Source organism: Panulirus ornatus, chromosome 17 (assembly GCF_036320965.1).
Source record: "Panulirus ornatus isolate Po-2019 chromosome 17, ASM3632096v1, whole genome shotgun sequence".
NCBI lineage: Eukaryota > Metazoa > Arthropoda > Malacostraca > Decapoda > Palinuridae > Panulirus > Panulirus ornatus.
Window position 1 is genome coordinate 20,047,924 of NC_092240.1, and position 18,372 is coordinate 20,066,295.

Consider the following 18,372-nt stretch of genomic DNA (forward strand, 5'->3'; position numbering starts at 1 on the left):
CACCACAGGTCCGTACCTGTGTTAATATTAGGTTCAGGAGAGCACCCCGAATTACTTGGGTATTTTATCTCAAGAAATTCATTTGGCCCCAGTGAACCCCTTAAACACTACTGGTCCGTACCTGTGTTGAATTTAGGTTGAGGAGAGCACCGAAAATTACTTGGGCATTTTATCTCAAGAACTTCATATGGCCCGCATGACCCCCTTAAACACCACAGGTCCGTACCTGTGTCAATTTTAGGTTCAGGAGAGCAATCCAAAGTACTTGGGTATTCTATCTCAAGAATTTCATTTTGCCCCCAAGACCACCAATAACCCCACAGGTCCATATCTGTGTCGATTTTAGGTTCAGGACAACACCCCATATTGCTTGGGTAGTTTATCTGAAGAACTTCATTTGGCTCCCATGTCCCCTTAAACACTACAAGTCCGTACCTGTGTCGATTTTAGGTTCAGTAGAGCAACCCAAAGTACTTGGGTATTTTATCTCAAGAACTTCATTTGGCCCTTATGACCACCAAAAACACCACAGATCCGTACCTGTGTCGATGTCAGGTTCAGGAGAGCACCCCGAAATATTTAGGTATTTTATCTCAAGAACTTTATTTGGCCCTTATGACCACCTAAAACACCACAGGTCCGTACCTGTGTCAAATCTATGTTCAGGAGAGTAACCCAAAGTACATGGGTATTTTATCTCAAGAACTTCATTAGGCCCATATGACCACCTAAAACACCACAGGTCCGTACCTGTGTTGATTATAGGTTCAGGAGAGCAACCCAAAGTACTTAGGTATTTTACCTCAAGTTCTTGATTTGGACCTCATGACCACCTAAAACACCATAGGCCCATACCTGTGTCGATTTTAGGCTCAGGAGAGCACCCCAAAATATTTAGGTATTCTATCTCACCAACTTCATTTGGCCCTTATGACCACCTAAAACACCACAGGTCCATACCTATGTTGATTCTAGGTTCAGGACAGCAACCCAAAGTACTTAGGTATCTTATCTCAAGAAATTCATTCAGACCTTATGACCACCTAAAACACCACAGGTCCGTACCTGTGTCAATTTTAGGTTCAGGAGAGCACCCCGAATTACTTGGGTATTTCATCTCAAGCAATTCATTTGGTTCCCATGAACCCCTTAAACACCACAGGTCCGTACCTGTGTCAATTTTAGGTTCAGGAGATCACCGAAAATTACTTGGGCATTTTATCTCAAGAACTTCATATGGCCCGCATGACCCCCTTAAACACCACAGGTCCATACCTGTGTCAATTTTAGGTTCAGGAGAGCAACCCAAAGTACTTGGGTATTCTATCTCAAGAATTTCATTTTGCCCCCAAGACCACCAATAACCCCACAGGTCCATATCTGTGTCGATTTTAGGTTCAGGACAACACCCCATTTTGCTTGGGTAGTTTATCTGAAGAACTTCATTTGGCTCCCATGACCCCCTTAAACACTACAGTTCCGTACCTTTGTCGATTTTAGGTTCAGTAGAGCAACCCAAAGTACTTGGGTATTTTATCTCATGAACTTCATTTGGCCCCCATGACCACCAAAAACACCAAAGGTCCGTACCTGTGTCGATTTCAGGTTCAGGAGAGCACCCCAAAATATTTAGGTATTTTATCCCAAGAACTTTATTTGGCCCTTATGACCACCTGAAACACCACAGGTCCGTACCTGTGTTAAATCTATGTTCAGGAGAGCAACCCAAAGTACATGGGTATTTTATCTAAAGAACTTCATTTTCCCCATATGACCACCTAAAACACCACAGGTCCGTACCTGTGTTGATTATAGGTTCAGGAGAGCAACCCAAAGTACTTGGGTATTTTACCTCAAGAACTTCATTCGGACCTCATGACCACCTAAAACACCATAGGCCTGTACCTGTGTCGATTTTAGGCTCAGGAGAGCACCCCAAAATATTTAGGTATTCTATCTCACCAACTTCATTTGGCCCTTATGACCACCTAAAACACCACAGGTCCATACCTGTGTTGATTCTAGGTTCAGGACAGCAACCCAAAGTACTTAGGTATCTTATCTCAAGAACTTCATTCGAACATTATGACCACCTAAAACACCACAGGTCCGTACCTGTGTCAATTTTAGGTTCAGGAGAGCACCCCGAATTACTTGGGTATTTTATCTCAAGAACTTCATTCGGCCCCCATTAACCCCTTAAACACCACAGGTCCATACCTTTCTCGATTTTAGGTTCAGGAGAGCACCGAAAATTTCTTGGGCATTTTATCTCAAGAACTTCATATGGCCCACATGACCCCCTTAAACACCAGAGGTCTGTACCTGTGTCAATCTTAGGTTCAGGAGAGCAACCCAAAGTACTTGGGTATTTTATCTCAAGAACTTCATTTTGCCCCCAAGACCACCAAAAACCCCAAAGGTCCATACCTGTGTCCATTTTAGGTTCAGGACAACACCCCATATTTCTTGGGTATTTTATCTGAAGAACTTCATTTGGCTTCCATGACCCCCTTAAACACTACAGGTCCATACCTGTGTCCATTTTAGGTTCAGTAGAGCAACCCAAAGTACTTGGGTATTTTATCTCAAGAACTTCATTTGCCCCCATGACCACCAAAAACACCACAGGTACGTACGTGTGTCAATTTCAGGTTCAGGAGAGCACCCCGAAATATTTAGGTATTTTATCTCAAGAACTTTATTTGGCCCTTATGACCACCTAAAACACCACAGGTCCGTCCGTACCTGTGTCAAATTTATGTTCAGGAGAGCAACCCAAAGTACATGGGTATTTTATCTCAAGAACTTCATTTGGCCCTTATGACCACCTAAAACACCACCTGTGTTGATTCTAGGTTCAGGAGAGCAACCCAAAGTACTTGGGTATTTCATCTCAAGAACTTCATTCGGACCTCATGACCACCTAAAACCCCACAGGCCCGTACCTGTGTCGATTTTAGGCTCAGGAGAGCACCCCAAAATATTTAGGTATTCCATCTCACCAACTTCATTTGGCCCTTATGACCACCTAAAACACCACAGGTCCATACCTGTGTTGATTCTAGGTTCAGGACAGCAACCCAAAGTACTTAGGTATCTTATCTCAAGAACTTCATTCGACCTTATGACCACCTAAAACACCACAGGTCCGTCCGTAACTGTGTCAATTTTAGGTTCAGGAGAGCACCCCGAATTACTTGGGTATTTTATCTCAAGAACTTCATTTGGCCCCAATGAACCCCTTAAACACCACAGGTCCGAACCTGTGTCGATTTTAGGTTCAGGAAAGCACTGAAAATTACTTGGGCATTTTATCTCAAGAACTTCATATGGCCCGCATGACCCCCTTAAACACCACAGGTCCATACCTGTTTCAATTTTAGGTTCAGGAGAGCAACCCAAAGTACTTGGGTATTCTATCTCAAGAACTTCATTTTGCCCCCAAGACTACCAAAAAACCCACAGGTCCATACCTGTGTCCATTTTAGGTTCAGGACAACACCCCATATTGCTTGGGTGTTTTATCTGAAGAACTTCATTTGGCTCCCATGACCCCCTTAAACACTACAGGTCCGTACCTATGTCGATTTTAGGTTCAGTAGAGCAACCCAAAGTACTTGGGTATTTTATCTCAAGAACTTCATTTGGCCCCCATGACCACCAAAAACAACACAGGTCCGTACCAGTGTCGATTTCAGGTTCAGGAGAGCACCCCGAAATATTTAGGTATTTTATCTCAAAAACTTTATTTGGCCCTTATGACCACCTAAAACACCACAGGTCCGTACCTGTGTCAAATTTATGTTCAGGAGAGCAACACAAAGTACATGGGTATTTTATCTCAAGAACTTCATTTGGCCCTTATGACCACCTAAAACACCACAGGTCCGTACCTGTGTTGATTCTAGGTTCAGGAGAGCAACCCAAAGTACTTGGGTATTTCATCTCAAGAACTTCATTCGGACCTCATGACCACCTAAAACCCCACAGGCCTGTACCTGTGTCGATTCTAGGGTCAGGAGAGCACCCCAAAATATTTAGGTATTCAATCTCACCAACTTCATTTGGCCCTTATGACCACCTAAAACACCACAGGTCCATACCTGTGTTGATTCTAGGTTCAGGACAGCAACCCAAAGTACTTAGGTATCTTATCTCAAGAACTTCATTCGGACCTTATGACTACTTAAAACACCACAGGTCCGTACCTGTGTCAAATTTATGTTCAGGAGAGCAACCCAAAGTACATGGGTATTTTATCTCAAGAACTTCATTTGGCCCATATGACCACCTAAAACACCACAGGTCCATACCTCTGTTGATTATAGGTTCAGGAGAGCAACCCAAAGAACTTAGGTATTTTATCTCAAGGATTTCATTCGGACCTCATGACCACCTAAAACACCACAGGCCCGTACCTGTGTCGATTTTAGGCTCAGGAGAGCACCCCAAAATATTTAGGTATTCTATCTCATCAACTTCATTTGGCCCTTATGACCACCTAAAACACCACAGGTCCATACCTGTGCTGATTCTAAGTTCAGGACAGCAACCCAAAGTACTTAGCTATCTTATCTCAAGAACTTCATTCGCATCTTATGACCACCTAAAACACCACAGGTCCGTACCTGTGTCAATTTCAGGTTCAGGAGAGCACCATGAATTATTTGGGTATTCTATTTCAAGAAATTCATTTGGCTCCCATGAACCCGTTAAACACCACAGGTCCGTACCTGTGTCGATTTTAGGTTCAGGAGAGCACCGAAAATTACTTGGGCATTTTATCTCAAGAACTTCATATGGCCCCCATGACCCCCTTAAACACCACAGGTCCATACCTGTGTCAATTTTAAGTTCACGAGAGCAACCCAAAGTACTTGCGTATTTTATCTCAAGAACTTCATTTTACCCCCAAGACCACCAAAAACCCCACAGGTCCATACCTGTGTCCATTTTAGGTTCAGGACAACACCCCATATTGCTTGGGTATTTTATCTGAAGAACTTCATTTGGCTCCCATGACCCCCTTAAACACTACAGGTACGTACCTGTGTCGATTTTAGGTTCAGTAGAGCAACCCAAAGTACTTGGGTATTTTAACTTAATAACTTCATTTGGCCCCCATGACCACCAAAAACACCACAGGTCCGTACCTGTGTCGATTTCAGGTTCAGGAGAGCACCCCGAAATATTTAGGCATTTTATCTTAAGAACTTTATTTGGCCCTTATGACCACCTAAAACACCACAGGTCCGTACCTGTGTCAAATTTATGTTCAGGAGAGCAACCCAGAGTACACGGGTATCTTATCTCAAGAACTTCATTTGGCCCATATGACCACTAAAACACCACAGGTCCATACCTGTGTTGATTATAGGTTCAGGAGAGCAACCCAAATACTTAGGTATTTTATCTCAAGAACTTCATTCGGACCTCATGACCACCTAAAACACCACAGACCCATACCTGTGTCGATTTTAGGCTCAGGAGAGCACCCAGAAATATTTAGGTATTCTATCTCACCAACTTCATTTGGCCCTTATGACCACCTAAAACAACACAGGTCCATGACTGTGTTGATTCTAGGTTCAGGACAGCAACCCAAAGTACTTAGGTATCTTATCTCAAGAACTTCATTTGGACCTTATGACCACCTAAAACACCACAGGTCCGTACCTGTGTCAATTTTAGATTCAGGAGAGCACCCCGAATTACTTGGGTATTTTATCTCAAGAACTTCATTTGGCCCCCATGAACCCCTTAAACACCACAGGTTCGTACCTGTGTTGATTTTAGGTTCAGGAGAGCACCGAAAATTACTTGGGCATTTTATCTCAAGAACTTCCAATGGCCCGCATGACCCCCTTAAACACCATAGGTCCGTACCTGTGTCAATTTTAGGTTCAGGAGAGCAACCCAAAGTACTCGTTTATTTTATCTCAAGAAAAAACCCCGACAGGTCCATACCTTTAGGTTCAGGACAACACCCCATATTGCTTGGGTATTTTATCTGAAGAACTTCATTCGGCTCCCATGACCCCTTTAAACACTACAGGTCCGTACCTGTGTCGATTTTAGGTTCAGTAGAGCTACCCAAAGTGCTTGGGTATTTTATCTAAAGATCTTCATTTGGCCCCCATGACCACCAAAAACACCACATGTCCATACCTGTGTCGATTTCAGGTTCAGGAGAGCACCCCGATATATTTAGGCATTTTATCTCAAGAACTTTATTTGGCCCTTATGACCACCTAAATCACCATTTGGCCCATATGACCACTAAAACACCACAGGTCCGTACCTGTGTTGATTATAGGTTCGGGAGAGCAACGCAAATACTTAGGTATTTTATCTCAAGAACTTCATTCGGACCTCATGACCACCTAAAACACTACAGGCCCATACCTGTGTCGATTTTAGGCTCAGGAGAGCACCAAGAAATATTTAGGTATTCTATCTCACCAACTTCATTTGGCCCTTATGACCACCTAAAACACCACAGGTCCATATCTGTGTTGATTCTAGGTTCAGGACAGCAACCCAAAGTACTTAGGTATCTTACTGCAAGAACTTCATTTGGACCTTATGACCACCTAAAACACCACAGGTCCATACCTGTGTCAATTTTAGGCTCAGGAGAGCACTCAGAAATATTTAGGTATTCTATCTCACCAACTTCATTTAGCCCTTTTGACCACCTAAAACACCACAGGTCTGTATGTCTGTTGATTCTAGGTTCAGAACAGCAACCCAGATTACTTAGGTATTTTATCTCAAGAGCTTCATTCGGACCCCATGACTACCTAAAACACCACAGGTCCGTAAATGTGTCGATTTTAGGTTCAGGAGAGCACCCTGAATTACTTCGGTATTTTATCTCAAGAAATTCTTTTGGCCCCCATGACCCTCTTGAACAACACAGGTCCGTACCTGTGTCGATTTTAGGTTCAGGAGAATGCCGAAAATTACTTGAGCATTTTATCTCAAGAACTTTATATGGCCCCCATGACCCCTTAAACACCACAGATCCGTACCTGTGTCAATTTTAGGTTTAGGAGAGCAACCCAAAGTACTTGGGTATTTTATCTGAAGAACTTCATTTGGCCCCCAAGACCTCCAAAAACCCCACAGGTCCATACCTGTGTCGATTTTAGGTTCAGGACACCACCCCATATTGCTTGGGTAGATTATCTGAAGAACTTCATTTGGCTCCATGACCCCCTTAAACACTACAGGTCCGTACCTGTGTCGATTTTAGGTTCAGTAGAGCAACCCAAAGTACTTGGGCATTTTATCTCAAGAACTTCATTTGGCCCCCATAACCACCAAAAACACCACAGGTCCGTATCTGTGTCAATTTCAGGTTCAGGAGAGCACCCCGAAATATTTGGGTATTTTATCTCAAGAACTTTATTTGGCCCTTATGACAACCTAAAACACCACAGGTCCGTACCTGTGTCAAATTTATGTTCAAGAGAGCAACCGAAAGTACATGGGCATTTTATCTCAAGAACTTCATTCGGCCCATATGACCACTTAAAATACCACAGGTCCGTACCTGTGTTGATTCTAGGTTCAGGAGAGCAACCCAAAGTACTTAGGTATTTTATCTGAAGAACTTCATTTGGACCTCATGACTACCTAAAACACGTCAGGTCGGTAACTATGTCGATTTTAGGTTCAGGAGAGCACCCTAAATTACTTCGGTATTATATCTCAAGAACTTCTTTTACCCTAATGAACCCCTTAAACACCACAGGTCCGTACCTGTGTCAATTTTAGGTTCAGGAGAGCACCGAAAATTAACTGGGCATTTCATCTCAAGAACTTCATATGGCCCCCATGACCCCCTTAAACACCACAGATCCGTACCTGTGTCAATTTTAGGTTTGGGAGAGATACCCAAAGTACTTGGGAATCTTATCTGAAGAAGTTCATTTGGCCCCCAAAACCACCAAAAACCCCACAGGTCCATATCTGTGTCGATGTTAGGTTCAGGACACCACCCCATATTGCTTGAGTATATTACCTGAAGAACTTCATTTGGCTCCCATGACACCCTTAAACACTACAGGTCCGTACCTGTGTCGATTTTAGGTTCAGTAAAGCAACCCAAAGTACTTGGGTATTTTATCTCAAGAACTTCATTTGGCCCTCATGACCACCAAAAAAACCTACCTGTGTCGATTTCTGGTTCAGGAGAGCAGCCCGAAATATCTAGGTATTCTATCTCAAGAACTTTATTTGGCCCTTATGACCACCTAAAACACCACAGGTCCGTACCTGTGTCAAATTTATGTTCAGGAGAGCAACCCAAAGTACATATGCATTTTATCTCAAGAACTTCATTTGGCCCATATGACCACCTAAAACACCACAGGTCCATACCTGTGTTGATTCTAGGTTCGGGACAGCAACCCAAATTACTTAGATATTTTATCTCAAGAACTTCATTCGGACCTCATGACTCCCTAAAACACCACAGGTCCTTACCTGTGTCGATTTTAGGTTCAGGAGAACACCGAAAATTACTTGGGCATTTTATCTCAAGAACTTCATATGGCCCGCATGACCCCCTTAAACACCACAGGTCCATACCTGTGCCAATTTTAGGTTCAGGACAGCAACACAAAGTACTTGGGTATTTTATCTCAAGAACTTCATTTCGCCCCCAAGACCACCAAAAACCCCAGAAGTCCATACTTGTGTCGATTTTACGTTCAGGACACCACCCTATATTGCTTGGGTATTCTATCTGAAGAACTTCATTTGGTTCCCATGACCCCCTCAAACACTACAGGTCCGACCCTGTGTCGATTTTAGGTTCAGTAGATCAACCCAAAGTACTTGGGCATTTTATCTCAAGAACTTCATTCGGCCCCCATGACCACCAAAGACACCACAGCTAAGTACCTGTGTCGATTTCAGGTTCAGGAGAGCACCCTGAAATATTTAGGTATTTTATCTCAAGAACTTTATTTGGCCCTTATGACCTCCTAAAACACCACAGGTGTTGATTCTAGGTTCAGGAGAGCAACCCAAAGTACACGGGTATATTATCTCAAGAGCTTCATTTGGCCGATATGACCACCTAAAACACCACAGCTCTGTACCTGTGTGGATTCTAGGTTCTGGAGAAAAACCCAAAGTACTTAGGTATTTCATCTCAAGAACTTCATTCAGACCTCATGACCACCTAAAACACCACAGGTCCGTACCTGTGTCAATTTTAGGTTGAGGAGAGCAACCCAAAGTACTTGGGTATTTTATCTCAAGAACTTCACTTGGCCCCCATGACCACCAAAAATACCACAGGTCCGTACCTGTGTTCATTCTAGGTTCAGGAGAGCAACCCAACGTACTTGGGTATTTTATCTCAAGAATTTCATTCAGACCTTATGACCACCTAAAACACCACAGGTCCATACCTGTGTCGATTTTAGGTTCAGGCAGAGGAACCCAAAGTACTTGGGTATTTTATCTGAAGAACTTCATTTGGCCCCCAAGAACACCAAAAACCCCACAGGTCCATACCTGTGTCGATTTTAGGTTCAGGATGTCACCCCATATTGCTTGCGTATTTTATCTGAAGAGCTTCATTTGGCTCATATGACCCCCTTAAAAACTGTAGGTCCGTACCTGTGTCGATTTTAGGTTCAGTAGAGCAACCCAAAGTACTTGGGTATTTTATCTCAAGAACTTCATTTGGCCCATATGACCACCAAAAACACTGCAGGTCTGTACCTGTGTCGATTTCAGGTTCAGGATAGCACCCCGAAATATTTAGGCATTTTATCTCAAGAACTTTATTTGGCCCTTATGACAACCTAAAACACCACAGGTCTGTACCTGTGTCAAATTTATGATCAGGAGAGCAACCCAAAGTACATAGGCATTTTATCTCAAGAACTTCATTTGGCCCATATGACCACCTAAAACACCACAGGTCCGTAGCTGTGTTGATTCTAGGTTCAGGAGAGCAACCCAAAGTACTTAGGTATTTTATCTCAAGAACTTCATTCGGACCTCATGACCACCTAAAACACCACAGGCCCGTACCTGTGTCGATTTTAGGCTCAGGAGAGCATCCCAAAATATTTAAGTATTCTATCTCACCAACTTCATTTGGCCCTTATGACCACCTAAAACACCACAGATCCGTAACTGTGTTGATTCTAGGTTCAGGACAGCAACCTAAATTACTTAGGTATATTACCTCAAGAGCTTCATTCGGACTTCATGGCTACCTAAAACACCACAGGTCCATACCTGTGTTGATTTTAGGTTCAGGAGAGCACCCAAAATTACTTGGGTATTTCATCTCAAGAACTTCTTTTGGCCCCCATGAACCCCTTAAACACCACAGGTCCATACCTGTCTCGATTTTAGGTTCAGGAGAACACCGAAAATTACTTGAACATTTTATCTCAAGAACTTCATATGGCCCCCATGACCCCCTTAAACACCACAGATCCGTACCTGTGTCAATTTTAGGTTTAGGAGAGCAACCCAAAGTTCTTGGGTATTTTATCTCAAGAACTTCATTTGGCCCCCAAGACCACCAAAAACCCCACAGGTCCATACATGTGTCCATTTTAGGTTCAGGATACCACCCCATATTGCTTGAACATTTTATCTGAAGAACTTCATTTGGCTCCCATGACCCCCTTAAACAGTAAAGATCTGTACCTGTGTCGATTTTAGGTTCAGTAGAGCAACCCAAAGTACTTGGGCATTTTATCTCAAGAACTTCATTCGGCCCCCATGACCAAACTTCATTCGGCCCCCATGACCACCAAAAACACCACAGGTCCGTACCTGTGTCGATTTCAGGTTCAGGAGAGCACCCCGAAATATTTAGGTATTTTATCTCAAGAACTTTATTTGGCCCTTATGACAACCTAAAACACCACAGGTCTGTACCTGTGTCAAATTTATGATCAGGAGAGCAACCCAAAGTACATGGGCATTTTATCTCAAGAACTTCATTTGGCCCATATGACCACCTAAAACACCAAAGGTGTTGATTCTAGGCTCAGGAGAGCAACCCAAAGTACTAAGGTATTTTATCTCAAGAACTTCATTCGGACCTCATGACCACCTAAAACACCACAGGCCCGTACCTGTGTCGATTTTAGGCTCAGGAGAGCACCCCAAAATATTTAGGTATTCTATCTCATCAACTTCATTTGGCCCTTATGACCACCTAAAACACCACAGGTCCGTAACTGTGTTGATTCTAGGTTCGGGACAGCAACCCAAATTACTTCGGTATTTTATCTCAAGAACTTCATTCGGACCTCATGACTACATAAAACACCACAGGTCCGTCCGTACCTGTGTCGATTTTAGGTTCAGGAGAGCACCACGAATTACTTCGGTATTTTATTTCAAGAACTTCTTTTGGCCCCCATGAACCCCTTAAACACCACAGGTCCGTACCTGTGTCGATATTAGGTTCAGGAAAGCACCGAAAATTACTTGGGCATTTTATGTCAAGAAATTCATATGGCCCCCATGACCCCCTGAAGCACCACAGATCCGCACCTGTGTCAATTTTAGGTTTAGGAGAGCAACCCAAAGTACTTGGATATTTTATCTGAAGAACTTCATTTGGCCCCCAAGACCACCAAAAACCCCACAGGTCCATAACTGTGTCGATTTTAGGTTCAGGACACCACCCCATATTGCTTGAGTATTTTATCTGAAGAACTTCATTTGGCTCCCATGACACCCTTAAACACTACAAGTCCATCCCTGTGTCAATTTTAGGTTCAGTAGAAGAACCCAAAGTACTTGGGTATTTTATCTCAAGAACTTCATTCAGCCCCCATGACCACCAAAAACACCATAGGTCCGTACCTGTGTCGATTTCAGGTTCAGGAGAGCACCCTGAAATATTTAGGTATTTCATCTCAAGAACTTTATTTGGCCCTTATGACCACCTAAAACACCACAGGTCTGTACCTGTGTCAAATTTATGTTCAGAAGAGCAACCCAGAGTACATGGGCACTTTATCTCAAGAACTTCATTTGGCCCATATGACCACCAAAAACACCACAGGTCCGTACCTGTGCTGATTCTAGGTTCAGGAGAGCAACACAAAGTACTTAGGTATTTTATCTCAAGAACTTCATTCGGACCTCATGACCACCTAAAACACCACAGGCCCTTACCTGTGTCGATTTCAGGCTCAAGAGAGCACCCCGAAATATTTAGGTATTCTATCTCACAAACTTCATTTGGCCCTTATGACCACCTAAAACACCACAGGTCCGTACCTGTGTTGATTCTAGGTTCAGGACAGCAACCCAAAGTACTTAGGTATTTTATCTCAAGAACTTCATTCGGACCTTATGACCACCTAAAACACCACAGGACTGTACCTGTGTCGATTTTAGGTTCAGGAGAGCACCCGGAATTACTTGGGTATTTTATCTCAAGAACTTTATTTGGCCACATGAAGCCCTTAAACACCACAGGTCCGTACCTGTCTCGATGTTAGGTTCAGGAGAGCGACGAAAATTACTTGGGCATTTTATCTCAAGAACTTCATATGGCCCGCATGACCCCCTGAAACACCACAGGTCCGTACCTGTGTCAATTTTAGGTTCAGGAGAGCAACCCAAAGTACTTGGGTATTTTAACTCAAGAACTTCATTTCGCCCCCAAGACCACCAAAAACCCCACAGGTCCATACCTATGTTAATTTTAGGTTCAGGATAACACCCCATATTGCTTGGGTATTTTATCTGAAGAACTTCATTTGGCTCCCATGACCCCCTTAAACACTACAGGTCCGTACCTGTGTCGATTTTAGGTTCAGTAGAGCAACCCAAAGTACTTGGGTATTTTATCTCAAGAACTTAATTTGGTCACCATGACCACCAAAAACACCGCAGGTCCGTACCTGTGTCTATTTCAGGTTCAGGAGTTCACCCCGAAATATTTAGGTATCTTATCTCAAGAACTTTATTTGGCCCTTATGACCACCTAAATCACCACAGGCCCGTACCTGTGTCGATTTTAGGCTCAGGAGAGCACCAAAAAATATTTAGGTATTCTATCTCACCTTCATTTGGCCCTTATGACCACCAAGAACACCACAGGTCCGTACCTGTGTTGATTCTAGGTTAAGGACTGCAACCCAAAGTTGTAAGGTATTTTATCTCGAGAACTTCATTCGGACCTTATGACCACCTAAAACACCACAGGTCCGTACCTGTGCCAATTTTAGGTTCAGGAGAGCACCAAAAATTACTTGGGCATTTTATCTCAAGAACTTCATATGGCCCGCATGACCCCCTTAAACACCACAGGTCTGTACCTGTGTAAATTTTAGGTTCAGGAGAGCAACCCAAAGTACTTGGGTATTTTATCTCAAGAACTTCATTTCGCCCTCAAGACCACCAAAAACCCCACAAGTTCATACCTGTGTCGATCTTAGGTTCAGGACAACACCCTATATTGCTTGGGTATTTTATCTGAAGAACTTCATTTGGTTCCCGTGACCCCCTCAAACACTATAGGTCCGACCCTGTGTCGATTTTAGTTTCAGTAGAGCAACCCAAAGTACTTGGGCATTTTATCTCAAGCACTTCATTCGGCCCCAATGACCACCAAAGACACCACAGGTCCGTACCTGTGTCGATTTCAGGTTCAGGGGAGCACCCTGAAATATTTAGGTATTTTATCTCAAGAACTTTATTTGGCCCTTATGACCACCTAAAACACCACAGGTCCGTACCTGTGTCAAATTTATGTTCAGGAGAGGAACCCAAAGTACATGGGTATTTTATCTCAAGAGCTTCATTTGGCCCATATGACCACCTAAAACACCACAGGTCTGTACCTGTGTTGACTCTAGGTTCAGGAGAGAAACCCAAAGTAGTTAGGTATTTTATCTCAAGAACTTCATTCGGACCTCATGACCACCTAAAACACCACAGGTCCGTACCTGTGTCGATTTTAGGTTCAGGAGAGCAACCCAAACTACTTGGGTATTTTATCTCAAGGACTTCATTTGGCCCCCATGACCACCAAAAACACCACAGGTCCGTACCTGTGTCAATTTTAGGTTCAGGAGAGCAACCCAAAGTGCTTGGGTGTTTTATCTCAAGAACTTCATTCGGCCCCCATGACTACCAAAAACACCACAGGTCCGTACCTGTATCGATTTTAGGATCAAGAGAGCACCCCGAAATATTTAGGTATTCTATCTCAAGAACTTCATTTGGCCCTTAAGACCACCTAAAACACCACAGGTCTGTACCTGTGTTGATTCATGGTTGAAGAGAGCAACCCAAAGTACTTAAGTATTTTATCTCAAGAACTTCCTTCAGACCTCATGACCATCTAAAACACCACAGGCTCGTACCAGTGTCGATTTTAGGTTTAGGAGAGCACCCTGAATTACTTGGGTATTTTATCTCAAAAACTTCATTTGGCACCCATGAACCTCTTAAACACCACAGGTCTGTACCTGTGTCGATTTTAGGTTCAGGAGAGTACCCCAAAATATTTAGGTATTTTATCTCAAGAACTTTATTTGGCCCTTATGACCACCTAAAACACCACAAGTCTGTACCTGTGTTGATTCTAGGGTCAGGAGAGCAACCCAAAGTACTTAGGTATTTTATTTGAAGAACTTCATTCGGACCTTATGGCCACCTAAAACACCACAGGTCCGTACCTGTGTTGATTTTAGGTTCTGGAGACCACCCCGAATTACTTGGGTATTTCATCTCAAGAACTTCATTTGGCCCCTAAGAAACCCTTATACACCACAGGTCCATACTTGTGTCAAATTTAGGTTCAGGAGAGAAACCCAAAGTACATGGGTATTTTATCTCAAGAACTTTATTTGGCCCTCATAACCACCAAAAACACCACAGATCTGTACCTGTGTCAATTATAGGTTAAGGTGAGCGCCCCGAAATATTTAGGTATTTTATCTCAATAACTTCATTTGGCCCTTAAGACCACCTAAAACACCACAGGTTCATACCTGTGTAATTTTAGGTTCAGGAGAGCACCCCGAATTACTTGGGTATTTTATCTCATGAACTTCATTTGGCCCCCATGAACCCTTTAAACACCACAGGTCCTGTGTTGATTCGAGGTTCAGGAGAGCAACCCAAAGTACTTAGGTATTTTATCTAAAGAACTTCCTTCGGACCTCATGACCACCTAAAACACCACAGGTTCGTACCTGTGTCGATTTTAGGTTCAGGAGAGCACCCCGAATTACTTGGGTATTTTATCTCATGAACTTCATTTGGCCCCCATGAACCCTTTAAACACCACAGGTCCGTACCTGTGTCGATTTGAGGTTCAGGAGAGCACCCTGAAACGTTTAGGTGTTTTACCTAAAGATCGTCATATGGCTCTTATGACCACCTAAAACACCATAGGTACGTACCTGTGTCAAATTTATATTCAGGAGAGCAACCCAAAGTACATGGGTATTTTATCTCAAGAGCTTCATTTGGCCCATATGACCACCTAAAACACCACAGGTCTGTACCTGTGATGATTCTAGGTTCAGGATAGCAACCCAAAGTACTTAGGTATTCTATTTCAAGAACTTCATTCGGACTTTATGACCACCTAAAACACCACAGGTCCGTACCTGTGTTGATTTTAGGTTCTGGAGACCACCCCGAATTACTTGGGTATTTTATCTCAAGAACTACATTTGGCCCCTAAGAACCCCTTAAACACCACAGGTCCATACCTGTGTAAAATTTAGGTTCAGGAGAGCAACCCAAAGTACATGGGTATTTTATCTCAAGAACTTTATTCGGCCCTCATGACCACCAAAAACACCACAGATCCGTACCTGTGTCGATTATAGGTTCAGGAGAGCGCCCCGAAATAGTTAGGTATTTTATCGCAAGAACTTCATTTGGCCCTTAAGACCACCTAAAAAACCACAGGTCCGTACCTGTGTTGATTCGAGGTTCAGGAGAGCAACCCAAAGTACTTAGGTATTTATTCTCAAGAACTTCCTTCGGACCTCATGACCACCTAAAACACCACAGGTTCGTACCTGTGTCGATTTTAGGTTCAGGAGAGAACCCCGAATTACTTGGGCATTTTATCTCATGAACTTCATTTGGCCCCATGACCACCAAAAACACCACAGGTCCGTACCTGGGTCTATTTTAGTTCAGGAGAGCACCCCGAAACATTTAGGTATTTTACCTGAAGATCGTCATATGACTCTTATGACCACCTAAAACACCACAGGTCTGTACCTGTCTTGATTGTAGGTTCAGGAGAGCAACCCAATGTACTTAAGTATTTTATTTCAAGAACTTCATTCGGACCTCATGACCACCTAAAATACCACATTTCCATATCTGTGTCGATTTTAAGTTCAGGAGAGCACCCCGAATTACTTGGGTATTTTATCTCAAGAACTTCACATGCCCCCATGAACACCTTAAAAACCAAAGGTCTGTACCTGTGCCGATTTTAGGTACAGGAGAGCAACCCAAAGTAATTGGGTATTTTATCTCAAGAACTTCATTCGGCCCTCATGACCAACAAAAAACCACAGGTCCATACCTGTCTCGATTTTAGGTTCAGGAGAGCACCCCAAAATATTTATGTATTCTATCTCAAAAACTTTATTTGGCCCATATGACCACCTAAAACACCATAGGTCCGTACCTGTGTTGATTCTAGGTTTAGGAGAGCACCCCGAATTACTTGGGTATTTTATCTAAAGAACTTCATTTCGCCCCCATGACCCCCTTAAACACCACACGTCCGACCATATCTGTGTCAATTTTAGGTTCAGGAGAGCAACCCAAAGTACTTGGGTATTTTATCTCAAGAACTTCATTCAGCCCCCATGACCACCAAAAACACCTTAGGTCCGTACCTGTATCGATTTTAGGTTCAGGTGAGCACCCCGAAATATTTAGGTATTTTATCTCAAGAACTTCATTTGGCCCTTAAGACCACCTAAAAAACCACAGGTCCTGTACCTGTGTTGATTCGAGGTTCAGGAGAGCAACCCTAAGTACTTAGGTATTTAATCTCAAGAACTTCCTTCAGACCTCATGACCACCTAAAACACCACAGGTTCATACCTGTGTCGATTTTAGGTTCAGGAGAGAACCCCGAATTACTTGGGTATTTTATCTCATGAACTTCATTTGGCCCTTAAGACCACCTAAAACACCACGGGTCTGTACCTGTGTTGATTCGAAGTTCAGGAGAGCAACACAAAGTATTTAGGTATTTTATCTCAAGAACGTCCTTCGGACCTCATGACCACCGAAAACATCACAGGTCTGTACTTGTGTCGATTTTAGGTTCAGGAGAGCACCCCGAAATATTTAGGTATTTTATCTCAAGAACTTCATTTGGCCCTTATGACCACCTAAAACAACACAGGTCCGTACCTGTGTTGATTCTAGGTTCAGGAGAGCAACCCAAAGTACTTAGGTATTTTATTTCAAGAACTTCATTCGGACCTTATGACCACCTAAAACACCACAGGTCCATACCTGTGTCGATTTTAGGTTCAGGAGAGCAAGCAGAAATATTTAGGTATTTTATCTCAAGAACTTCATGCAGACCTGATGACCACCTAAAACACCACAGGTCCGAACCTGTGTCGATTTTAGGTTCAGGAGAGCACTCCGAATTACTTGGGTATTTTACCTCAAGAACTTCATTTGGCCCCATGAACCGCTTAAACACCATAGGTCCGTACCTGTGTCGATTTTAGGTTCAGGTGAACAACCCAAGGTACCTCAGTATTTTATCTCAAAAACTTTATTAAGCCCCCATGACCATCAAAAACACCACAGGTCTGTACCTGTGTCGATTTTACGTTCAGGAGAGCACACCGAAATATTTAGGTATTTTTTCTCAAGAACTTCATTTAGCTCTTACCACCACCTAAAACACCTCAGGTCTGTATCTGTGTTGATTCTAGGTTCAGGAGAGCAACCCAAAGTACTAAGGTATTTTATTTCAAGAAGTTCATTCGGACCTCATGACCACCTAAAACACCACATTTCCATACCTGTGTCGATATTAGGGTCAGGAGAGCAACCCAAAGTAATTGGGTATTTTATCTCAAGAACTTCATTCAGCCCTCACAACCAACTAAAACACCACAGGTCCATCCATAACTGTGTCGATTTTAGGTTCAGGAGAGCACTCCAAAAATATTTGGGTATTTTATCTCAAGAACTTCATTTGGCCCACATGACCACCTAAAACAACATAGGTCCGTACCTGTGTTCATTCTAGGTTCAGGAGAGCAACCCAAAGTACTTGGATATTTTATTTCAAGGACTTCATTCCGACCTTGTGACCACCTAAAACAGCACAGGTCCATACCT

General features: G+C 43.0%; 1 protein-coding gene across 5 annotated transcripts in view; it reads right to left on the bottom strand.

Annotated features, from left to right (window-relative positions):
* LOC139754602 (lysosomal alpha-glucosidase-like) overlaps nucleotides 1–18,372 on the bottom strand; it is a 328,644-nt gene that overhangs the window by 218,964 nt on the left and 91,308 nt on the right. The window lies entirely within an intron of this gene.